The sequence below is a fragment of the Pristiophorus japonicus genome, chromosome 9 (genome assembly GCF_044704955.1).
Source record: "Pristiophorus japonicus isolate sPriJap1 chromosome 9, sPriJap1.hap1, whole genome shotgun sequence".
Lineage (NCBI taxonomy): Eukaryota > Metazoa > Chordata > Chondrichthyes > Pristiophoridae > Pristiophorus > Pristiophorus japonicus.
Genome location: NC_091985.1, coordinates 58,695,792 through 58,721,735, shown reverse-complemented (window position 1 = coordinate 58,721,735; position 25,944 = coordinate 58,695,792). Strand labels below are relative to the sequence as shown.

The window sequence follows — 25,944 nt, the reverse complement described above, 5'->3', positions numbered from 1 at the left end:
TTTGCGCCTCCTGTTAGGGGCGTTAACGGAGCACAAATGGCTTTGCGACCGGGCAAGATGCTGACATCGGTTCCTGCCATATTCGACGGGAGTTTTGTGGTGGCGCTACAGAGTGCACCCCGATCTCCTTCGCCCGGAGATTGTGAGGTCATCGTTGTGCGTATTGCGCCGGTAGTGCCCCGGACACAAAATTGACACTTGCCCCCTGCATCAGCGCCGGTTGAAAACACCGACAGCTGCAGGAGGCGCGCATCGGGCGGCCGGCCACTTCAGGGGCAATGATTAAAGGCGAGGTGGTCGAGGTAAGTTTAAAAAAAATGTACTTTTCTTGTTCCAGTTTTTTCTGCGGGTTCCTGCCCATGATCGGTCAGTCTGGCATGCTGCTTGAGTGCTGGGCTGATCGCGCAGGGTCGTGGCTGCCATAGTGGTCCAGGTAGGTACTTTTTATATTGCAGAGCCTGCACCGATGGCCCTTCCCATTAAGGGAGGGAAGGAGCCTTTGAATGCGGCAGCACTGTTGATGTCTCCACCCCGCTTGCAACCAGTTGTGCTCCAAGAAGGAAATGGAGCACTTGATTTAGCGCTCCACTTTCTTCTTGGAGCGCAAACAGCAAATTCTTTTAAAGTTTGAAATCGTTAGCGCCTGGAGCTACCTTTTCAAAGTTTTAAAAATTAGCGCCCCAAGCGGGGCGATAGTGAATTTCTCCCCCAAAGTATTGAATGTGTGGCTCCTGTTAGACTAAGTGATGGGGAACAAGTCTGTTTTTTTTAGCAGTTTAACAGGTGGTAGAAATGAGACTGTGTTCCTCACAGCCTAATAGGAGTTGGAGGCAACAATTTTGTGTCCCCAGTACTAGTAGAAGTTGGGGGAATAAGCCTTCATCCCTGGTTGAAGTAGCAGATGGAGATACTTAGCCTGCGTCCCTGGTACTAATGGGGGGCGGGGGGGGGGGGGGTATGGGCCTATGTACTAAGAGGACATTGGTGAAATAAGTTTGTGTCCCTGGTAATAACCGGAGATAGCGGAAATTGGCCTTTGTCCCTGGCAGCCCAGTACTGATTATTGACCCTTGTATCCTGACAGTCCACAAAGGTTTGTTTACTGGCCTCGTTTATGGGATTGAACACTGGTTTTACAACCAAGTTTTCTGGCCTGAAATCAAACTTGAACACTGATCTCTTCAGACTGTCATCAGATGATGGGTGGAAACATGTTCAATACCCAGGACCGTCATCCCCTCATTAATTAGAGCTGAAGAATGATACCATCTTTTTTAACAAGCTTCCTACAAGTATATTTGCTAAACAATATATTTTTTTACAAGCGTTTATAATGTTGGCAATGTACTGCTGTCTGACAAAATGCCAAGATGGTACTTTGAAATCGAGCTTAGTCCAGACATGTAAAGGTTTATTATTTGACTAAAATAATATTTGAAGCCTTAAAGATTTCTGAGGCTTAATCTTCTACTTTTGCAATCCAACAAGTAGAAAACACAAGGTTAATGTATTTTCTAATGCATGATAGATCTTGTTCAGTTTTTTTTCAACCAATTGCACAATTGTCCGATTCTTGATTACTTTGTTTCTAAAAAAAAAAGTATTATGTGTTTTCTAGGTTACCAAAAGTTATATCTCTGTCTTTTTGTGAAAAAATTGCTATGGAATATATAGTTATGAAATATTTGATGTATTTGTTCTAATGTTCTTTGAACAACATTTGGAAGATGTATATTTCTGATTATATTTCCCAGGACCTTGGAACTCTTTGGGGCAGTAATCCGTATGCATTTTTCCCGTTCTTTGGGCATACAATGGATGCAAATTTGACCAATTTAGCGGGATGGCCGGCACATAATCTGCACAGGCGTTGGTCTCACTGCTATATTCATAGGGGCCTTTTTTTAGGTGACGCAGGCACCTTAAATAGATAAATTCAGAGCCTAACACCTGTGGAAGGAACCCATTGAGAAAAGCATCAGCAAATTCCTGAGCAGGATTGGACAGAGCAGTGTTGCTCCCATACAGTACAATAGCCCCCTCATGATATAAAAACAGAAAATACTAGAAATCTCAGTGGGTCAGGCAGCATCTGTGGAGAAAGAAACAGAGTTAACGTTTCAGGTTGGTGACCCTTCATCAGAACTGGCAATAGTTTGAAATGTAACAAATGTTTAAGGAAGTGCTGGGGCCCTAAAAGGGGGAACGGGTGGAGGGGTGGGGTGGGGGGGGGGGTGCGGGGGTGGAAAGAACAAAAGGGAAGGTCTGTGATAGGGCTGAAGACAGAAGAGATTTGAGAGACAAAGGGGATGATGGGCCAAATTGAGATGGTAATAGCACAAGTTAGGAAACAAAAGGTGGGTCTAGATAGGGTGTGAATGGCACAATGATTATCAGCTGTCATGGGAAACAGAAACAAAATAAAAATAAAAAAAGGGAGGGGAGTTTTTGTAAAAAAAGCGAGGAAAGGGAACAAAATGTGGGCAGAGGTCATGATCTGAAATTGTTGAACTCGATGTTGAGCCCGGAAGGCTATAAAGTGCCTAATCGAAAGATGAGATGCTGTTCCTTGAGCTTGCGTTCAGCTTTATTGGAACAGTGTAGGGGGCCGAGGATGGAGAGGTCAGAGTGGAAGTGGAGTGGAGAATTAAAGTGACAGGCGACCAGAAGCTCGGGGTCACCTCATGATATAGCCCCTTTGGAGGCTTTCAATACTTGTGGAACTATACTACAGTGTAACTTGCCACTGACAGGAGAGAAGAGCTCAGGGGAAATGGCAATTCTATTTTACAATGTGCCATTAATCAAAGAGGTACAGTTGCTCAGGTACAGAGAAACGTGTTTGTTTATACCAGGGTATCAATTTTTCTTAAGTTTAAACAACTGTTTTTTTACAACAAAATGGCAGATGATGTTAAAAATAATGTTGAACATCACAAGTGAAATGTAGTTCCATCTGCAATTTATTTCCTTTCATTGGCTTTCTTCCTTCAGCGATGTCATTGACGTTCTTCAGTTGCCATTAATGTAGCACCGGATCACCTTATTAACAACATGCCACATATTACCAGCCTGTAAAACAAAAAATTGAGGCCTTAAATGACATTGCTGATGTACAATTACTATTATTGTGATTGTACCATAAACAATCTGCCATTTGAGATAGATCTTTTCAGCAGATTAGCACTGCACAATGTGGTCAGTCTAACCACTTTGAAGTTGTATGGAACCTACCCACCTGTGCCCTGAAATCTATTAAGACAGTCTGTGACGGAATTCACACACAATAGGCTCAATATATATCTGTGAATTCAATCGATGGGGAGGAAGCCCGGTCCAGCTGATTTAAGAAAATTAAAAAACAGTGCACTCTAGAGGGGTTTGAATATGTTTCATTCTCATCAATTATTATGGCATTCTTATAATGGGTTTTACTCCACCTCAAAATCGTGTTTCTTCTTATACTTCAGTGACCAGCTGTTGGCAATTTGATGTCGCAGACCAAATAGCAAGCAGTGAGGTTTGGTCCATTTTCTCTGCTGAGTTTGTTGGCTCTCAACTGAGGTGGCTGTAGGGGCTCTACAATTGGCCTCCATACCCTTGTTCTTTCTTTTACGAGCTATCCAGCAACCCCTGCTGGAAGTATACATGTGTATGGAGGTCAGATGAGGACAGGACAGGACTTGGCTTAAATGTCCCCTGTGAGCAAGTCGCATGCCAATATTCACCGTCAAGGCTCACACATGAATGATGGTCACTGGTCGAGGTAATGGAAGGCAGCCAACAGCATGTAAAATCATAGTTCAGCAAGGAGTCAAGGCGTTCGGGAGAAGAGAGGAAAGATTGATGAGGGAAAATAAAGAAAAGTAGTAAACACATTGTACAGGAAAGACTTGCACATATATAGTGCCTTTCAAGACCTCAGGACATCCCAAAGAACTTTATAGCCAAATAAGTACTTTTGAAGTGTAATCACTGTTGTAATGTAGGAAGCCAATTTGTGCACAGCAAGGCCCCACAAACAGCAATGAGATAATAACCAGATAATCTATTTTAGTGATGATTGTTGAGAGATAAATATTGGCCCAGACACCGGGGTGAACTCCCCAGCTCTTCGTCAAAATAGTGTCAAGGGCTGGAATTTCCTGTGCCTGGGCAGTCGCTTGTGACGGGTTGTGGCCCCATTCTTCATTCCATCCTGCTCCCAAGGTCGACTTTCCGTTAATGGCGTCTATTAAGACAGCCCTGCGCATTACCCGGCCCTATTAAATGGTGCAGGTCTGCTCCACAGGAGGTTTCTGTCCTCCCTGAGCTCGCCTTAGGACACCTGCGTTACAGTGTGACAGATGTATCAATGATGCATCTTCAGCCAGGATATTTAAAGGAACCATGGCCACATTACATTTGAAGGTTCATCTAGGATAAAAAAGTTTGAGAAACGACGCCAGGCTCGAATGATTTCAAACTTTAAAAAAATTCGGCATCTGTTCTCCAGGAAGGAAGTGGAGCACTAAAGCGAGTGTTCCAGCTCCTTCCTGGAGTGCAAGAGGTAGCAGGCGGGGCAGAAGGTGTGCAGCGCTACACAATGGGCCGTGCAACACTGCCGTGTTGGAAGGCACCTTCCCTCCCTAAAAGTAAAGGGCCATCGCTGCGGGCTCTGCAAAAGAAGATTCGATAGCAGCCGCAATCTGGTCCGATCAGCCCGATGCACTGCAGCAGAGTGCCAGACTGATCGAGCGCGGGCAGGTAAAAAAGTAAAAAATTGCAAAGAGAGAATTGCATTTTATTTTTTACTTACCTCGGCCACCTCGCCTTTAAGCATCGCCCGCGAAGCAGCCGGTCGCCCGATGAACGCCCCCTGCAGCTGTCAATGTTTTCGCCCGGCGATGCTGCAGGGCGCGGAACGCAAGTTCGAGTCCAGGGCGCATGTTGATGACCTCACGATCTCTGGCCGGAGAAGACCGGGGCACAATGTCGTACTGCCACCGCAAAACACCCGCCGAATTTAGTGGGGGTCGTGATCTCGTCGCGCCTGGTCGCAAAACTATTAACGGCCCGTTATCGTCCCCTGGAGGCGCTAATGGGAGTGGCGCAAAGGAACCCAATTTTTCCCTCAAAGAGTTTTAAACATGATTGCACAGAGACAGAGGGCTGGCAACAGAATTACATTTCATACAGTCACATTGCATACAGCAGCCAATCATGGGGACTGATATCAGCAGTCAGTGAATGTTCATCATGGCATAATGGCACCTGTACATGTTCTTGATATGACATATCTAACTCATCTCTATACTCTCCCACAGGTTCAAGAGACCCCCCGCCCCCCCTGCACCCCCCCCCCCCCCTGCACCCCGCACTGTCCAGGAAGAAGACAAAGACAACACGTTGAAATACAACGTGACGGGTATTTCACATGATGGTGGAAACAGGGACAGCAGTAGAAATTCCTCGCAGGGAATATTAAGAAGGACAGATAGAGTAGATGGAGAGAAGCTATTTCTGTTTGTTGAGGATTCTGCCCTCCTTAATATCTTTTTTCTGCTTCATCTTACTCTCTATCCCTTTTGTCATCCAAGGAGTTTTGAACTTAGCTGTCCTACCTATCCCCCTCGTGAGAATGTAGTTTGACTGCACCCAAACCATCTCCTCTTTAAAGCCCCTCGAAATCAGGCTGAATATAGAAACTTCAAAGGGGAAGTGGAAAAGAAATTAAGAGAAGAGGGGCAAAGAGAGAGAGAGTATGATAATAGATTGGTAGCTAACATAAAAAGGAAGTTTTCTATAAGCATATAAATAGTAAACAAGTAGTAAGAGGAGGGGTGGGGCCGATTAGGGACCAAAATGGAGACCTATGTATGGAGGCAGAGGGTATGGCTGAGGTACTAAATGAGTACTTGGTACCAAGGAAGAAGATGCTGCCAATGTCATAGTGAAAGAGGAGGTAGTGGAGATACTGCATGGGATTAAATTCATAAAAAGGAGCTACTAGAAAGATTGGCTGTACTTAAAGTAGACAAGTCACCAGGACTGAATGGGATGCATGCTAGGATGCTAACGGAAGTTAAAGTGGAAATTGCAAAGGTACCGGCCATAATCTTCCAATTCTCCTTATACATAAGAATATAAGAAATAGGAGCAGGTGTAGGCCATTTGGCCCCTTGAACCTGCTCTGCCATTCAATAAGATCATGGCTGATCTGATCTTGGCCTTAACTCCACTTCGCTGCCTGCTCCCTTGATTCCCTTATCATTCAAAAATCTGTCTATCTCCACATTAAATATATTCAGTGACCCAGACTCCATAGCTCTCTGGGGTAGAGAATTCCAAAGATTCACTACCCTCTGAGAGAAGAAATTCCTCCTCATTTCCGTTTTAAATGGGCAACCCCTTATTCTAAGTTCTAGATTCCCCCACGAGGGAAAACACCCTCTCTGCATCTACCCTGTCAAGCACCCTCAGAATCTTATATGTTTCAATGAGATCATCTTTCATTCTTCTAAACTCCAATGAATATAGGACCAACTTGCTCAACCTTTTTTCATAAGACAATCCCTGGAAAGTGTGAAGTCATGCTCTTTGACAGAAAAACAATCAAAGAGCAAGTTATTATTTAAATGGAGAAAGATTGCAAAGTGCTGCAGTTCAGCGGGACCTGGGGGTACTTGTGCATGAAACACAAAAGGATAGTATGCAGGTACAGCGAGTGATCAGGATGGCCAATGGAATCTTGGCCTTTATTGCAAAGGGGATGGAGTATAAAAGCAGGGAAGTCTTGCTACAGTTATACAGGGTATTGGTGAGGCCACACCTGGAATACTGCGTGCAGTTTTGGTTTCCATATTTACGAAAGGATATACTTGCTTTGGAGGCAGTTCAGAGAAGGTTCACTTGGTTGATTCCGGAGATGAGGTGGGGTTGACTTATGAGGAAAGGTTGAGTAGGTTGGGTCTCTACTGATTGGAATTCAGAAGAATGCAAAGTGATCTTATCGAAACGTATAAGATTATGAGGGGGCTTGACAAGGTGGATGCAGAGAGGATGTTTCCACTGATAGGGGAAATTAGAACTAGGGGGCATAATCTTAGAATAAGTGGCCGCCCATTTAAAACTGAGATGAGGAGAAATTTCTTCTCTAAGAGGGTTGTAAATCTGTGGAATTCGCTGCCTCAGAGAGCTGTGGAAGCTGGGACACTGAATAAATTTAAGACAGAAATAGACAGTTTCTTAAACGATAAGGGAATAAGGGATTATGGGGAGCGGGCAGGGAAGTGGACCTGAGTCCATGATCGGATCAGTATTAAATGGCGGAGCAGGCTCGAGGGGCCGTATGGCCTACTCCTGCTCCTATTTCTTATGTTCTTTTGTCCTTATGTTCATCTCAGGAATCAATCTCGTGAACCTTCTCTGAACTGCCTCCAATGCAAGTATATTCTCCTTTAAATAAGGAGACCAAAACTGTACGCAGTACTCTCGGTGTGATCTCACCTAGACCTGTACAGTTGTAGCAGGACTTCCACTACTTTTATACACCATCCCCTTTGCAATAAACGCTAACATTCCATTTGCCTTCCTAATTACTTGTTGTACCTGCATGCTAACTTTTTGTGTTTTATGTACAAGGACCCCCAGGTCCCTTTTTCCACAGCATTTTGTAACCACTCTCCATTTAAATAGTCAATTGCATTTTAATTTTTCCTACCAAAGTGGATAACCTCACATTTTCCCACATTATACTCCATCTGCCAACTTTTTTCCCACTCACTTAGCCTATCTGTATCCCTTTGCAGATTATTTGCTTCCTCCTCACAACTTGCTTTCCCACCTATCTTTGTATCATCGGCAAATTTGGCTACATTACACTCGGACTGTAAGCGGTTTTGATACTAGCCTAATTGCTAGATGGACGGTTCGAATCGCCCCTGCCTTACAAAAGTTCTAGACAAGGGAATTATTATTCAGAGGGTAAATGAAATGAGTCACGGACAGGAATGCTTCAGTGAAAAATCGTACTTATATTTATTTGGTCTAACTACACTGGCTAAAACATGCACTACTAAACGAAATCACTGTCTCTGTGGAGAATAAAATCCAGGTTACAAACAACATACCGTATATACTCGCGTATCCTGCGATCTCGCGTATCATGCGACCCCTAAATTTTCGTCCCCAAAACATGATTTTACCATATAATCTCATGTATCATGCGAGTCACTTTTTTGAGATCGAATACAGACCTTAACATGAAACATCGAGTGGATTCTGCTGTGAAAGCTGTTCGCGAATCGAACACCGATACAGCAATCGTTCCAGCTGGCTTGTCTAGCGTCGTTCAGCCACAGCCTCTACTGTGTTTGCGGATAAAAGAACATGGGCTGAGATAGATGGAGCCTCTAATAATGCAGCAAACTTCAGAGGGAGTTGTGGGTGGTGATCTCTAGACCACAGCAAAGATACAGTACAAGCGACAATAGAGGCTGCAATCCAGCCCAGGAGATACCTGCCGAGATTCAGCGTGGATACGGTCTGCTTAACAGACTAACAGCCTAATCTTGGCCAGCACTTCACACCCGCAAATTTTGTATCTCGCGTATCATGCGACCCCCCAAATTTAGGTTACAATTTAGGTCTTCAAAAGTCGCATGATACGCGAGTATATACGGTACATACAGTACAGAAATGAGACCTAGTAACATGCAGTAATTCCCTGGAGGATTCTAACTCGACACCTAACAATGAATTACCCTCCCCAGCATAGCCCTGAAAAGCTTCGCTTCTGAGAAAACCCTGAGCCCTTACCCAGCTTGCCTGGGATATCTAGTTACTGGCTTGGGACACTCTCGACCATGCTCACCACCACACGCAGCCAGTTTCCTTTCTCAGCTCAGCTGTGGGAAATCACTGCCTGATCTTCAGTCTCGGTGGCTTCTTCTGCGGTACTGCGGCCCCTTCCTCTGGTACATCGGTCTTGGTGTAGCGAGAGCGAGAGGGAGAGAGGGCTCTCTCTAGATACAAGCTGCAAGCTGCAAGCTCCAAGCTTCACTCCAAGCTCCACGCTTCAAGCTAAAAATAAAGTGGAAAAGACCCTGTCTTTATGGGAGTTTTGCTACCCCTATCTTTCCCGCCAATCTTTAAAATCCCTTTGTTTCTAAGCATGGGTACTTAGTCAGTGATGGGCCATCCAACCCATATGGATTGGGCTGATGGCCCTTAATCTGGGCATCTCTCTGAGTCTTTGTGTTGCGAAACATCCGGCTCCTCTTTGGCTAGCCAGGCTCGTGGGTTCATTGTCCTGTTTTTCCTTCTCAGATGGAGGTGAGAAGTGCTTTTGCATATTAGAGTGGCTTTGTCAATGCCCCCCCACCCCCCGCCCACTTCCTGGCCGACAGCTGCTTTTGTCAAGATTCGTGGCCCCCTTCCTTTAGCTGTGACTGGTGGGCAAACCCGTTCTGGATGGCTGACAGTTCTTTTGTCACAGCTAACTGCCATGCGGTCTCTGGAGTTTTAACAAAACCAGCTTTTTCACATATCTGCGCAGGGTGACCCCATAAAATCCACGAAATATTCGACTGAGTCCGTTCTTTAAACAGAAACTTTGTGATCGCTTCCGGTCCTTTCATCTAAGTCATTAATATAGATTGTAAATAGTTGAGGCCCCAGCACTGATCCCTATGGCACCCCACTAGTTACAGTTTGCCAATCTGAAAATGACCCATTTATCCCGACTCTCTGTTTTCTGTTAGTTAGCCAATCCTCTATCCATGCTAATATATTACCCCCAACCCCGTGAGCTCTAATCTTGTGCAGTAACCTTTTATGTGGCACCTCTCTGAATGCCTTCTGGAAATCCAAATACACAACATTTACTGATTCCCCCTTATATACCCTGCGTGCTACATCCTCAAAGAACTTCAGCAAATTTGTCAAACATCTTTCCCCTTTCATAAAACCATGCTGACTCTGCTTGACAGTATTATGATTTTCTAAATGTCCTGCTACTACTTCCTTAATAATGGACTCCAGCATTTTCCCGATGACAGATGTTCGGACAACTGGTCTATAGTTTCCTGCTTTCTGTCTCCCTCCTTTCTTAAATAGGGGCGTTACATTTGTGATTTTCCAGTCCGCTGGGACCACTCCAGAATCCAGGGAATTTTGGTAGATTACAACCAATGCATCCCCTATCTCTGCAGCCACCTGTTTTAAAGCCCTAGTCCCATTACTTTGCCTAGTACTTTTTCTCTAGTGATGGTGATTGTTTTACGTTCCCCCCTCCCAATAGCCTCTGGATTATTAATTATTGGGATGCTTTTAGTGTCTTCTGCCGTGAAGACTGATACAAAATATTTGTTCAAAGTCTCTGCCATTTCCCTGTTTCCCATTATTAATTCCCCAGTCTCATCCTCTAAGGGACCAACTTTAGCTACTCTCTTTTTATATACTTGTAGAAGCACTTACTGTCTGTTTTTATATTTCTTGCTAGTTTACTCTCATAAACTATCTTCTCTCTCTATTATTTTTTAGTTGTCCTTTGCTGGTTTCTAAAAAAAATCCCAATCCTCTGGCTTCCACTATTCTTTGCAACATTACATGCCTTGGTTTTCAAGTTGGTTCCATTCTTTTACTTCCTTAGTTAGCCACGGATGGTTTATCCTTCTCTTAGGGCTAGACTTTCTATTATTGTGCAGATTGCCAAAAAATGAGCGTTATTTCCAGCATTGGCATTTATTATGGGTTTTGAGATCGCTGGATTATCGCCCCTTTTCAAAACCCCAACTTTCCACTTTACAAATGGGTGTTACTGCGAGTGATGTGAAATGGGCGTTCGCGGCAAAATTTTTGCCCTTCTGCCACAAAATGTCAGCGCCCATAGCAACACTATGGCAACAGTCGTTGCCTGCATTTCAGGAGGTCAGGGGTCATCAATACATGCGCAGAAGAGGAAAGAGAGAGATAGGGAGCAGAGAGGAACTGCAAGCATGTGTGCGTGTGTTGTGAGGTTGTATGGCTGTTGTGGGAGGTAGGAAGGAGATTTACCAGCCGCAAAAATAATTGAGTGCACAAATAATGTTGTTTGCACTGAGTTTTTTTGGGAAAAAATGTAATTAAAATGGAAGGGATGAAGGAGGCAACACAGCACGCTGTGGAGGCTGAGGACGCTGGCGAAAGCAGTGAGGTGGGAGAGGAACTAGTGGGAGGATGAAAACGAGCTTGGAGATTCACTGACGAGGCAAATGCCTCCCTCCTGCAGGAGGTGGAGTCACGTTGGGGTCAATTGACCTAAGGTGGGTGTGGGAAGCCCACCCCAAAGGGTTACCAGAAGATTTTGGGCCGACATAGCCGAGGTGGTCTCATCGGCAATGAACGAGCTGCGTGAGGGCACCAGTGCTGCAAGTGCTGGAACGATCTTGTCAAATCCGCCAGAGTAAGTATTACATTTATTTACATTTACTTATATATTTATATAATTGGAATTGTAAGTTTAATGAGTGATTAAAATCAGATGTGATGTCTTGCACTTATACCGGGAATGTTTTACTCAAAGCCTGCGTTGATGGTGTACGACTTTAGGTAAAGAATGATCATTTTCATAATAATCATGATTACATGTGTTGGTTATGTGTTGTATCAGTTTCTGTGACAGTACCTAGCAATGATCTCACGCAATGATCTTATACCTTGTCGTGCTGGTGTTACCTTTTACAGAAGAAGCTTTCGAGGAATAGGGCCGAGCAGTGGTGAATGGGTGGCGGGTCACCAGTCATCATTGAGCTCACCGACATCGAGGAGCGGGTGCTGGCACTATTGGGGTGCCACCCCCGGTCGGCCACGCATGCAGCTGCAGAACTTGATGTGATGCCACATGAGTAAAGTATACACCATTGCATGATGTTAAGTCATTAGATGCCATACCCACTCATAGCCGAACAATAATATATGATAGATGATTGATAAAAATGTTATCTAAATAATGATGGCCTCATGAAAATCATTGTAATGCAGAATTTGGTCACGGTCATGAAATGTGATGATTTTGATAGCGGTGGTGCTTTTGTCGTTCATAAGCTGTGTGTAGCGTTGGAATCACCTTGTGACCCTAGCACCCCCTTCTCCTCTAAAACCTTAATTTATGTTTTGTAGCTCAGCCAGCAGTGCAGCCCCATGTGACACCATCGAGCCAATAAGCTGTGGGTTCGGCTCTGGACTCACCGGAGGATCATCAATCAGGTGCTGAGGAGCCCCGAATCTCGCCCGTGGAGCTGCAGGGTGCCTTCTCCACTGATGACAGTGCCAACTTCGAGGAGCCTGCATCGACAAGCTCCATAATCTATTCAACACCGATGCTATCTAATGCACCTGCGGCCATGCCCTCCGCCATCGTGGAGGGAGTGGGCTCAAGCACCTTGCCGCAGTATCTCCATGATGGTGCCGACCCTGCGGATGCTGGTTTGACGCAGCAGGACTGCTCCATGAGCAGCAGATCTGAGCGGGGACATGGTACATTGGTCCAGGAGGAATGTTGACATAGGTCAGCAGATCCTCCAGTCAATGGGGGGGCATATCCCAACAGCTGGCCAGCATATCCACCACCATGACCGAGTACGTGCCGCCGATGGCGGAGGCCCTGGAGGTGATAACCAGGAACACTGGTGGCAGAAGGCTCCCAGTAGTCCTGGAGCACAGCACTGCACCCCAAGGTGCTGCACCCCCATTCCCAATGACACATGCGAGCCAGGAGGAAGGTCTTGCTTCTGGCTTGCAGGATGTTCCCTCCTCGGGACCATCCTCTCCTGTGTCCGGCCAACCAGCAGATCTGCCGTCAAATCCCCCCCCGCCCCCAATGAAACAGTGCCTGAGGAGCTCCTCGGCAAAGCGGCTTGGAGTCGGGAGGGGAAAGGGAAGGGGTAGAAGTGGGGAGGGAAAGGAAAGTGGGGTGCATGGCCGCAGGAGTTGTATTGGTCACAGTATTTTTATGTTGTGGTTGCTATTTTGTTGGGAGGTTTGGGGGAAGGGGGGAGGGGGTTACCTTGTTTTTTTGCATTTGTGTTCTATGATTATGAAGTTTTGTTTGAAATGTGAAAACTTTATGAATGATATAAATGTTATCAATTTGTTGTGGTGTGGGGTGGGGTGTTTTTTTACAGTTTATAATTATGATTTTATACAAATGTTCTCATTAAATGTTTTTTATTTCACATAACCTTGTTGCTCATTGTCTCAGATAAGACCGCTTCTCCCTGTAAGTGGGTGGGGTGTAAGTTCTCATCCTCCTCCTCAGTCTGCCACCTCTTTGACTGGGCACATAATGCTCTTGAATATACCTTTGCCATCACTAATCTGCAGCATGTGCGTAGTCATCAAGACAGGCTGAGAGATTACAGGCCCCATTACAATCACTATCAATATTATACCTATTGTTCACAAACAATAAATTTACCGCCTAAAACACCTAAATTAAATTCAAATCATCCACAGTATGATAAGATGTTTATTCAGATGTTCAAATCACTTTAAAAGAACTCCATAGTACATCAAAGCTCCCCAGAAGTTGAAGCAGCCTTTTATATGAACCGACTTCCGATTTACAACATGGCGTCCATACCGCTGGGTTTAGTTCAGGTGAGAGCAACTTTTTCTCAGCATTTTTTTCGGCGACCGATATTTTCGGTGATATGTGGCTGAGATGCCGAAAGTAACACTCAGCGATATTGTGTGCGTTAGTTTCGCCCTTTCTAATCTTTGTGGCAAAAAAAAGTGGGCGGGCGGTATTATTAATTCTTGGTGTTAGCTACATGCTGAAAGTAACGCTGGGCGATAAGTGAGCGATACATGGGCGTTAGTTTCCATTTTGTTGCTAAATGGGCGATATCTGGGCATTATACCTTATCTCAGCGTTAAAATGGACGTTAAGTGGGCGGTATCAATGCAAAAAAAGTGGAAAGTCTAGCCCTTAGAGTCTTTCGTTCTCACTGGAATATATCTTTTCTGAAAGTTATGAAATATCTCCTTAAATATTTGCCACTGCTTATTTACCATCTTACCCTTTAATCTATTTTCCCAGTCCACTTTAGCCAACTCTGCCTTCATATCTTTGTAATTGTCCTTATTTAAATTCAGGACACTAGTTTGAGACCTAGCTTTCTGACCCTCAAACTGAATTTGAAATTCTACCATGCTATGATCACTCTTCCGAAGAGGATCCTTTACTATGAGAACATTAATTAATCCAGTCTCATTACACATTACCAGATCTAAAATAGTCTGCTCCCTGGTTGGTTCCACAACGTATTGTTTTAAGAAACCATCCCAAATATACTCTATGAACTCTTCCTCAAGGTTACCTTTGCCAGTTTAATTTGTCCAATCAATATGAAGATTAAAATCGTCCATGATTATTGCTGTACCTTTCTTACAAGCCTGCATTATTTCTTGAGTTATACTCTGTCCTACAGTGTAGCTACTGTTAGGGGGCCTATAGACTACTCCCAGGTGTGACTTATTTCCCTTATTATTTCTTATCTCCACCTAAACTGATTCTACATCTTAATCTTCTGAGCCAATATCATTTCTCATTACTGCACTGATCTCATCCTTTATTAACAGAGCTACCCCACCTCTTTTTCCTTTTTGCCTATCTTTCTGAAATGGCAAATACCCTTGAATATTCAGTTCCCAGCCTTGGCTGCCTTGCAACCAGATCTCTGTCTGGGCTATCAGATCAAAACCATTTATTTCCATTTGTGCCATCAACTCATCTATCTTGTTACGTATGCTGCGTGCATTCAGATAAAGAGTTTTAATTTTGTCTTTTTACCATTTTTTACCAATGGTGACAGACAGAGCATTGAATAATTGCAAATGTTACAATCTGTTCAAAAAAGGATAAGGATAAACCCAGCAATTACAGGCCAGATAGTTTAACCTCTATCATGTATGTACTTTTGGGATCACTAGCCACTAAATGGCGTCACTGTTGGAGGCCATTGGGCTGCATGCACGTGTGTATAGCCCAAGTATAAAAGGCCAGCCATTTTGTATATGAGTCACTTTGGGCCTTAATAAAGCAGAGCCAAAGTTATACCTCTTGGAGTTAAACAGTACTCAGTCTAACAGTTATTGCATACACAATAACCTCGGAAGTGGGGAAGCATTTAGAAACAATAATTTGGGGACAAAATTAACAGTCACTTGGACAAGTGTGGATTAATTAAGGAAATCCAGCATGGGTTTGTTAAAGGCAAATTGTGTTTAATTAATTTGATTGAGTTTTTTGATGAGGTAACAGGGACAGTTGATGATGGTAATGAGGTTGATGTGGCATTTGACAAAGTGCCACGTAATAGGCTTGCCAGCAAAGTTGAAGCCCATGGAATAAAAGGGACAGTGGCAGCATGGATATGAAATTGGCTCAGTGACAGGAAACAGAGAGTAGTGGTGAATGGTTGCTTTTCGGACTGAAGGAAAGTATAGAGTGGTGTTTTCCAGGGGTTGGTACTACAACCACTGCTTTTCTTGATATAGATTAATGACTTGGATGTACAGGACACAATTTAAAAATTTGTAGATGGCACAAAACTTGGAAGTATAGTGAACAGTGAGGAGAGTGATAGACGTCAAGAAGACATAGACAGGCTAGTGAAATGGGCAGACATGTGGCAGATGAAATTTAGCGCAGAAAAGTGCGAAGCGTTACGTTTTGGTAGAAGAACGAGAAGAGACAATATAAACTAAAGGGGGTGCATGAACATAGAGACCTGGGGGTATGTATGCACAAATTGTTGAAGGTGGCAGGACAGGTTGGGAAAGCGGTTAAAAAAGCATATGGGACCCTGGGCTTCATAAATAGAGGCATAGGAGGAGAAATTCGGACTCCCGGTGGCGTTAACCGGTAACGTCCTGCTCCAACCTGTAGTGCCCTGGCAATGGCAATGTCATCACCGTATGCAGCCCTGGAGCTAAAATTTGGTTTCACCCCCTGAAGTTGCGGCGGGTGATGCAGAAGAAAAACTTCCTTATGCAGCGAGTGATTAGGATCTGGAATGCATTGCCTGAAAGGGTGGTGGAGGCAGACTCAATCACTGCTTTCAAAAGGCAATTAGATAAGGTCAAACATTTGCAGGGCTGCGGGGAAAGGGCAGGCGAGTGGGACTAGCTGAAGTGCTACTGCAGAGAGCTGGCATGAGCACGACAGGCCGAATGGCCTCCTTTTGTGATGTAACCATTCTATGATTTTACAGTTTTATTAAGCAATATGAATCATTTAACTTTCCTGGACTGATTTCGTGGAGTGAGTAGAATATTGGGCTCATCACAGACATTATGCATTTGGGTAACAAAAGCAGACACGTTTTTTTACATTGAACCAAGTAGCAAACTCAGCACATTGATGAATGAAAATCTTGCCGTGTATATTATTCTTTCTTATATGATTTACATACAGTATATTCAGAATTAACTTTCCGTAATCTAGAAGTTACTGTTGATGATGTTAATGCACAAATGCTTAACACATTCATATAAAATTCCTCTCTCCTACTCTCTTTGAGGCATTAGCCTTTTCAAAATAAATAGGTTAATGCCTCTGTTAAAACACTACAGAGGAGGACTTGGTATGAGCGTATTATGCGGCTGCACAACATTGATCACAGCAATTATTAGACTTCTGTGAATTTTAGTCAGGGTCATTAGAACAAAGGACATTTTCGGCACAGAAAAATGTCTTTTAGCCTAATCTAATCCTTTTGGTTGATTTCAACTGCAACATCCCAATCTCACACAGTATCCCTCACTGCTGTATACCTCCAGAGTTATGAGAGAGTGCTTTAGAAAAAGGTTCACCATCATTGCACTCTTTTTTTCAACAAGTAACTTTATTCTATATAATTGTTGCCCAAATTATCATTTTGTCCTTGGCCATGGCCTGATCGAAATCAGCATTGGGTTTCGATCTAAATGGATACTAACTGTAAAGAATCATTTGAGTAGTGAGTAATGTTCATCTTTTAGTCTATTTAAAAGTTGCACTTGGTATATATTTCCGCCTATTATATGAGCTGTTGCACAATGTGCAAGTAATCAAAGGAAGCACATGGCGTTGTAAAAACAGGAAGGATCAAAGCAATCTATTTATTGACGACTCCTTCCATCACTTTGCTGATGATTGGGAGCAGGTTGATGGGGTGGTAAATGTGGCCGGTGTTGGATTTGTGGACATGAAGACACATTCCTAGTCAACAGTTTGGTGTAGATTTAGCTGCCAGTTTAAGAATTTACCAAAACTGAGATTTCACAAATACAAAGAATGAGACAGATTGCCTACCAATTTAACAATATAAAGATTTTTTTTTTAAATCCAATGCACAGAAAAAAAAGATTACATTCTACTAGCGTGCAAAATGAGGCTTATTGTAATTCATGTAATAATGTGTATTACGAATCTTTGGAGTAGAATATATCGCCGGTCGATAGAAATGTGTATTGCCATTCTATAGAGTAGCATGTACTGCCAGTGAATTGTGTCGTGTGTCATATCTGTCATCGAGCTACAGTATGCAGACAATGCCTGCGTCTGTGCGCACACAGAGGCTGAACTGCAGGACGTAGTCGACGTATTTACCGAGGCATATGAAAGCATGGGCCTTACGCTAAACATTAGTAAGACAAAGGTCCTCCACCAGCCTGTCCTCGCCGCACAGCACTGCCCCCCAGACATCAAGATCCATGGCATGGCCCTGGACAACGTGGACCACTTCCCCTATCTCGGGAGCCTCCTATTAACAAGAGCAGGCATCGACGACGAGACCCAACACTGTCTCCAGTGCGCTAGTGCAGCCTTCGACCCCCTGAGGAAAAGAGTGTTTGAAGACCAGGCCCTCAAAACTGTTACCAAGCTCATGGTCTACAGGGCCGTAGTAATACCCGCCCTCCTGTATGGCTCAGAGACGTGGACCATGTACAGTAGACACCTCAAGTCGCTGGAGAAATACCACCAACGATGTCTCCGCAAGATCCTGCAAATCCCCTGGGAGGACAGACGCACAAACGTTAGCGTCCTCGTCCAGGCTCACATCCCCAGCATTGAAGCACTGACCACACTTGATCAGCTCCGCTGGGCAGGCCACGTAGTTCGCATGCCAGACACGAGACTCCCAAAGCAAGCGCTCTACTCGGAACTCGTCCATGGCAGACGAGCCAAAGGCGGGCAGAGGAAACGTTACAAGGACACCCTCAAAGCCTCCCTGATAAAGTGCGACATCCCCACTGACACCTGGTAGTCCCTGGCCATAGTCCGCCCTAAGTGGAGGAAATGCATTCGGGAGGGCGCTGAGCTCCTCGTGTATCATCGCCGAGAGCATGCAGAAATCAAGCGCAGGCAATGGAAGGAGCGTGCGACAAACCAGGCTCCCTGCCCACCCTTTCCCTCAACGGCTATCTGTCCCACCTGTGACAGAGACTGTGGTTCTTGTATTGAACTGTACAGCCACCTAAGAACTCATGCTAAGAGTGGAAGCAAGTTTTCCTCGATTCCGAGGGACTGCCTATGATATGATGATGTGTTATGCTAGACTATGCAGTATCTGAGGAGTAATGTATGTTGTCACCGTATAGAATCATAGACTTTTACAGCACAGAAGAAGGCCATTTGGCCCATTGTATCTATGCTGGCCAAAAAAGAGTTATCCAGCCTTATCTAACTTTCCAGTTCTTGGTCCATAGCCCTGTAGGTTACAGCACTTCAAGTTCATATCTGGTACTTTTGAAATATGATGAGGATTTCGCCTCTACCACCCTTTCAAGCAGTGGGTTCCAGACCCCCACCACCCTCTGGATGAAAAACATTCTCCCCAGCTCCCTTCTAATCCTTCTACCAATTACTTTAAATCTATGCCCCCTGGTTATTGACTGCTCTGCTAAGGGAAATCGGGATTTCCTATCCACTTGAACTCGGCCCCTCATAATTTTATACATCTCAATTAAGTCTCTCCCCCAGCCTATCCAATCTTTCCTCGTAGCTAAAATTCTCCAGTCCTGACAATATCCTTGTAAAACTCTTCTGTACCCTCCCTAGTGCAATCACATCTTTCCTGCATTGTGGTGACCAGAACTGCAAGGCTTTCTTCTAAAGAAAAAAAGACTTGCATTTATATAGCACCTTTCACAATCACCAGACATCTCAAAATGCTTTACAGCCAGTGAAGCTAGCTGTGGCCTAACTAGTGTTTCATACAGTTCAAGCATAACCTCCCTGCTCTTATATTCTATGCCTCGGCTAATAAAGGTAAGTCCTGTATGCCTCTTAACCTGCTACCTTCAGGGATCTGTGTACATGCACTCCAAGGTCCCTCTGTTCCTCTACATATTGCCAGTCTGTCAAATAGCGCATATTATCAATCTATGGAATACTGTATATTGCCCGTCTGTGGTGCGTTGTGTGTCAATGAATAACATGTATTGCAGTCTATAGAGTCATGTGTATTGCCACTCAATGAAATAGTAGGTGTTGCCAATTTATGGAATAGTATTTATTGCCATTTTTTGAAATAGTATTCATTGCCAGTCTCTGTAGTGTGTAATGCCAGTCTACGAAGTATGATCTTGTTCTTCTGCAAGCAGCAAGTTGGGACTTAATTATTGGTAGTTAGTTAGAGACATCTGTGTAGTAGAACTGTGTGGGTTGACCCAGTTTACATCATTGAGATTGGAGTGAGTCATTACTGTTTTACAGACTGCCTAATACTAATACTAATTGTCTATTATAAGTACATGTCTGAAACATGTGAATTTGTATCTCATTGTGTATTATAAGAGCACTGGAAATGGGAAAAAACATTTTAAAAAGCAATCAATTAACATTTCATTTGAAGGTTTGGACTTGACATTCATTCTTTGAAGGTGAATTATTGGAACAGGAGCTTCTGGGAAGTCAGTGTATCTGGAAATTCCATAGCAAGGGATGTTTATGGTATAGTAGATACTACAGTAATAATAATCCAAACATTCACAATGGAATTAAACACTGCCCCTTTATGCTCATGGATATGATATGTGGCTAAAAGAATACAGGATACCTGAGAGTGATTACTGGACAGAAATCCAAAAGATGTTTATGCAGGTATACACAAGATTCCCTGCACATGAATCATGAGCACAGCAAACCATAACCATTCTGGAGACCCTGGCTAGTGAGTACTGAAGGACGCCTCCAGATCTGTCTAGGCACCTGAAGCATAGCGTCAGCATGCCGATAGCTTATCCGATCACACATCTGGTGGTGATATGGCATTCATTGTAGTGCTGTTGGGCTTTCTGATGAGTGTCATGAGTCAAGTTTGCATTGGGTATCCCACATTGTCGAGCAGCCACCCCTTTGAGTCGGCGCCTAGGTCTGAAGAGATCAGGGAGCTTGGAATTCCGCAGGCTGACATCTGGATGCTGTCCAGTAATCTTGTGCACACCTGAATAAACATTATTTTGTGGTTGCACACCAGCTGCACATTGTTGGAGTGGATCAATCACGATTGACAAATACTCCTGGTTGTTCTAGGAGTGCTTGGATTGCCACATGTATCCAGTCAATGGCGCCTGCACCTGTGGGAAGCCAGCCAGAGCCGCAAAGCCGACCGCCCACTCATATTGACTGACATAATTGCAGGAAAAGTGCACATAATTGCTGGCCCTGGCAAACAAGCCACCAGTGACCCGCCTAATGTATTTGTGGACAGCCGACTTGGAGATTCTGCATATGTCTGCGGCAGAGCCCTGGAAGGATCCAGAGGCAAAAAAGTTGAGGGCGGTGTTGATGTTGACAGCCACTGGTAACCCGTGGTCACCCGGTCCAGCAGGGAGCAGGTCTTCTTCTAGGAGGCTGCAGATGTCTGCCACCACCTGACGCGACATCCTGAGCCTCCTGAGACACTGGTATTCAGACGTGTCAAGGAAACACAGCCTCTGCCTGTAGTGCCTCCTGTGAGCTGCACCTCTCTGCTGGTCACCTCTCTGCTGTGCAGCTAGAGGTCTGTGAGCAGCAGGCTGCTGGTGCTATTGCTGGTCACCTTGGTCCGCATCTGAGATCCAATCTAAGGCACCATCCTGATGTGATAGAGCAAACCTCCGAAATGTAGAAAGTAACCGCTAAATTGTACAAAGTAACCTCTCAGAAAAAGAACTGTAAAAAACCCCTTTCCCCCAGCAGGTAAGAAAGCAGCTGTGAGTGCCGAGTATTTATTGGTATATTTACCTGAGATTGATTCAGCCGCCTCAATTACCACTGTACACTCGCCTTGCTTTTACTGGCAAGCCTGGCAAACCCATGGACCCGATGTTAAACTCAAAGGTGGGTTGAAATATCGTTCTAATTGAGCGATTAACATTTGGTAATTAGAAACATAGAAACATAGAAAATAGGTGCAGGAGTAGGCCATTCGGCCTTCGAGCCTACACCACCATTCAATGAGTTCATGGCTGAACATTGACAACCTGCCTCTCTCGCTCTCTCTCGCATGCAGCCTAACACGTTCGAGTCAAATGTGGAAGTCGCGGATTGGAGCCGGCTTCCCGACATGCTGTCAATTTGGCTCATTTTAACCCCCCACCCGCACCCAAACCTACTTGCTCCTACAGATTAAAATTCAGCCCTGTGTGTCAGTGGACTGTTTAACAAAGGGGGCATAATAGTCGAGACTCATTTTGACCTTACTCTATTTCAATGCAACAACAACAAGAACGATTAGTTCTCAGTAAAGGCCTCGGCTTCATCCCCTTATGACCTCTCACATCAATGAATTTTGAGCTCAACATGATGTGAGCTCTTCTTCAATCATCTCCTCTGTGTCCACGTCTTTGACCAGGAATCTTCCCCCCGTCACCTCCGAACAGTGGACCCTTCCTCAATTTCACAGTAACAACTTTATATATTGGCTTCAGTGTATAAAATGTCAGAGAGAAGAAATCAGAAGCTGAGCAGCAAGCAGAGAGTTAGGAGAGGTGAAGGAAAACTTGGTCAGCTTGGTCCTCAGGGGGCTTTTAAAGCTAGAACATGGGGAAGGGTTTGTGGGGGATGGGAGAGTTCCAGAAAGTCAAGACTCTTTGCTGAGGCTTTGGTTCCAGTACGTCTGGGTCATCCTCCAGCACCTCAGCTAAGTGGCCAATGTTCATATTGGGAACCCTGACACCAAGAGACCTATTTTGGTGTTTGTTCCAGCAGGAAATACATATGGAAATGGATTTCAAAATTGGACAGGAATCAGTTCTGGCTGATTTTCGGCCATTGTGCACCCTGGTAGGCTTTTCACCCAGGTTGGGTCTGGGGTGGGTGGTGAAAGTTACCATCTGAAGCTGGTGGGAGCTTTATTTGTGTATTCAAAAAGGGGCACGGACATCCTACATATGATTTGCTGGCATGTGGAGAGCAGTGTCCAACCCACACCCAAGTAACCTGCCTTCTTGGGTTGCTGGGGCAGATCGATGAAGTGGGAGTTTACTTAAAGGGCACATGTGGTGAGGCAAGTATTTTTAGGCCATTGTTTTTTTTTTTCTGATGGCACTGAAGTTTCATGAACCTTTATACAAGTTGTTCTTTGTTATTATGAATTTGTCCCCAGCAGCATTACTATTACCAATGGGTGTCCCAATGGGAAAGCCACAAAGCTGATTCGTTTGGGAGAAGAGGTGGACCTGCAGATGGATGCCCAAGAGGTGTCCCGTAATCTCCTGCAAACATCCACATATATGGATCTGCAGACAGAGGTGAAGTTACTACGCGCTAGCAGACATAGGGCAGGTGGAGGATCCTCTTGCCAAGTAAAGCTTTGACAGTAGGCCCCCAGTGGCATTTGTGAATGTCTGACTAACATTTATGTTAAATGTTTCTTCAGACTCACTTTAATCATGTCATGCTTTATGTAACTCTGTATGTTTGGAAGTATGCATGCCAAGGTGATCGAGAACTAGTATTGCTTGATTGGCTACATCTACCAAAATGCCATCAAGCAAATTAGACAATTCAGATTTTGACGGCCTCTTTCATTGAGGGAAATGGCACTCCATATGCATGGTACATCATTTTGCTCATACACAGCAGCAGTGATGCACTAACCTTTTGCAAAATCCCAATGGTTTAAAATGACTGAAAATAGGGAACTGTGTGGTCTTTTCAGTTTGCAACCTGAGGACCAACTTCATCTCAGACTGATGGAATGGAAGCATTTTCCTGTTTGTTTAATACAGTTTGGACCTTAAAAGAGTTCAATTGTATTGCTCTACTAATTGCTCACTGAGCTTTTCCACTGATTAGCTAAGTCAGACAGACTGGAAAGCTTTCAGGTTCAATCCCTGCTCTGTGTTGAGTTACCTGATCTCAGTTTAGTTTGCAGTAATGGATAATATAATTGGTTTGCATGATGCTAGATTAGTGAGTGGAAAATCACCCATGGTTCTTACTGTTGTTCACAATCCAAGAAATACTGCTGAAAGAACGGGGTCAAAATTTAGTAGCGCAAGAAAGCTGGTGCACCAATTATTTTTTTTGTGTTCTTACCGCAGGGATCCATGATCTGGTCGGATGATCGATTTTCAGGACTTTGACATTTTTTCAAAGTCCCAAAAGGAAATTGTTTATAGTGGGGCGGGACATAGACAGGAAGGCAGGCTGAGGGGCTGAATTTGGCGTGGGACCGGGACTCTGCTGCTGTCAATCAGCAGTGGAATAGCGGTGATGTCACAGCGCATTAAAGAGAAGAGAATCTATCAGTTTTCATCTTCGGCCACCAGGGAGGATTTCGGCCAGACCAGCGGTCTGGCACCCAAGAGGGAGTGCCAGGCTGCCTTTTGGTGGCCCGGCCAAACCTGTGGGCACTATCTTGCCAGCTGATTGGGCCCATGGGGACCATCTTGCCGGACGATTGGCGGCCGCGGCAGTGGGCCCTCCCGTTGAGTGCCGGGCCGCACTCACTGGGGATAAGGTGCACCGACACAGAAAACTGCCGGGGGCATCGTGCGGCGGGGGATTGATTTTTTGACCCAAATTTCGATCGGTGCATTTTTAAGGTGAGGGAAAGCGGCGGTGCGCCTTCTGATGATGCGCTTGCAGCGGTCATCAGCATCGGGCAATATCGGGTCCAGGCCGAAAAATCCCCGACCTGAATTTGGGTCGGGTCGGCCAGTTGACCATAAAGCCGCGGCCATGGGATTCCGATGCATGGCCGCTGCAAACGGACAGTAATGGGTTTTTCTGAGACCCTGAATTTTGGCCCCTAACTGTGTGTGAACACGTGGCATGGCTATGATTCCCCCCGTCAGCCTGCCAACACTCTCTGCCAAAGCTCACACATGAATAATGGCCCAGCAAGGGCAATGTTTTCAAGAAAGGAGGGGGAGGGGGGAGGGGCATCACCATGGATGCCAATAACAAAATATCAAGTACAAGATGGACAACTCTTACAACTCAAAAATTAAAAATGAGTGGTGATTTGGTGGTACAACATGTTTGATCATGAATGAGGAATACCATCATATGGTTGCTATCCAATGTGGGCCATGTCTGTGGGAAGCTGCTGGGAATAGTCCAGACACTTCCTCTTTGGGAAAGAGGAGCAGGAGTAGGCTTTTGGCCCCTCGAACATGCTCTGCCATTTAATATTATGGCTGATTTAAAGGTAAGTAACCTGAGGAAATCCTTGTACATCTTCTAGAAGTTAGTTTTAGGACAGCATCAACAGAAGCCATTGTCTCAGCTCTCTTGGCTAGATAATGGAATGGGAAAGACCCAAAGAAAGGAAGGCGAGACATTACAAATTAACATAGGAAAAATGGGTGGGAGGAATTTAACTCACTATTATTTCACATCTGGTTCCAATACAACCCAAATGAATTATACAAAAACCTAATTTCTCTAACAGCTATAAGAGAGCTACATACATTGAGTTTGAACAATATGAACCACAATAGTGAAAAGAGGCCTACAACAAAACTAACGGTATTCAATTGATCATTTACTCTCTGAAACTATAAGAATAGCTTGTGTGGGAAATAAAAGTCAGATTGATGCATGGGGATACGGCTTTGATGTTATAGTTCAATTACATTATTGGGGCAAAATAAGGAGAGATTATGGACCTCAATTTTCTCCAGTGATTTGCACCGTTCTTTTTGGAGCAGGCTGCTTTTTCTTGCCTGTTAAAAAATCACAGTTTCCCTGATCAATTTGCACCAGCGTAACTCAGTTAATTATGATTTTTTTAGGTAAGTTTTTTTTTCAGCCAAAGGGAGCGTAGACTGCCACCCGCGCCAATTCTGGCCAGTTCGGCAAGTTTGGCCAGCTAAGAGTTCCTCCAGTTCTTCTTAGGCCAGCGTATGTGGCTTCTGCAGAAAAACCTTCTGGTGAGTTAAGGAAATTGGCGCAGGTAAGTGCAGCAGATGCCCGGACAGCAGCAGCAGGTGAGGTAAGAGAGAGGGGCGGGGGGAAGCCTTTTGGGTGTAGTTAGGTGCGGGGACCGGGAGGGAGGAGGCCATTCGGCCTGGATAGGGGCGGGGGAGTGGACCGGGAGGTCACTCGGCCTGGACTAGGGAGCGGACCGGAAGGCCACTCGGCCAGGGCTAGGGGCGGGGGAGCGGACCGGCAAGCCACTCGGGGCTAGGGGCAGGTGGGGGAAGCAGACCGGGAGACCCTTCGGCCTGGGATGGGGTGGGGATCGACACCGGCATCGGGAGGGGGGAACGCTTTAATAATTGGAGATAAGTGTCATGTATCTTACATTATTATATCTAACTGTATCCCAACATGCTATACATGACTGTAATAAGATATGACCTGTAACCACCAGCATACCTTTCCACTTGCAAGAGACAGGTATATAAGCACAGGCCTCAGGTAAGTGCAGCATTCCAGAGCTGGGAAATAAAAGGTGCAGGTCCAGAGTGACCTTGACTTCACTACATGCCTCGTGT

General features: G+C 44.8%; 1 long non-coding RNA gene across 1 annotated transcript; it reads right to left on the bottom strand.

Annotated features, from left to right (window-relative positions):
- Positions 1-2,945: 2,945 nt before the first annotated feature.
- LOC139272612 (uncharacterized) lies at positions 2,946-23,619 on the bottom strand. Its single transcript, XR_011594907.1, has 2 exons — positions 23,537-23,619; positions 2,946-3,072 (listed from the first exon to the last, which is right to left on the bottom strand). It is a non-coding gene; the product is annotated as an uncharacterized lncRNA (long non-coding RNA).
- Positions 23,620-25,944: the final 2,325 nt, after the last annotated feature.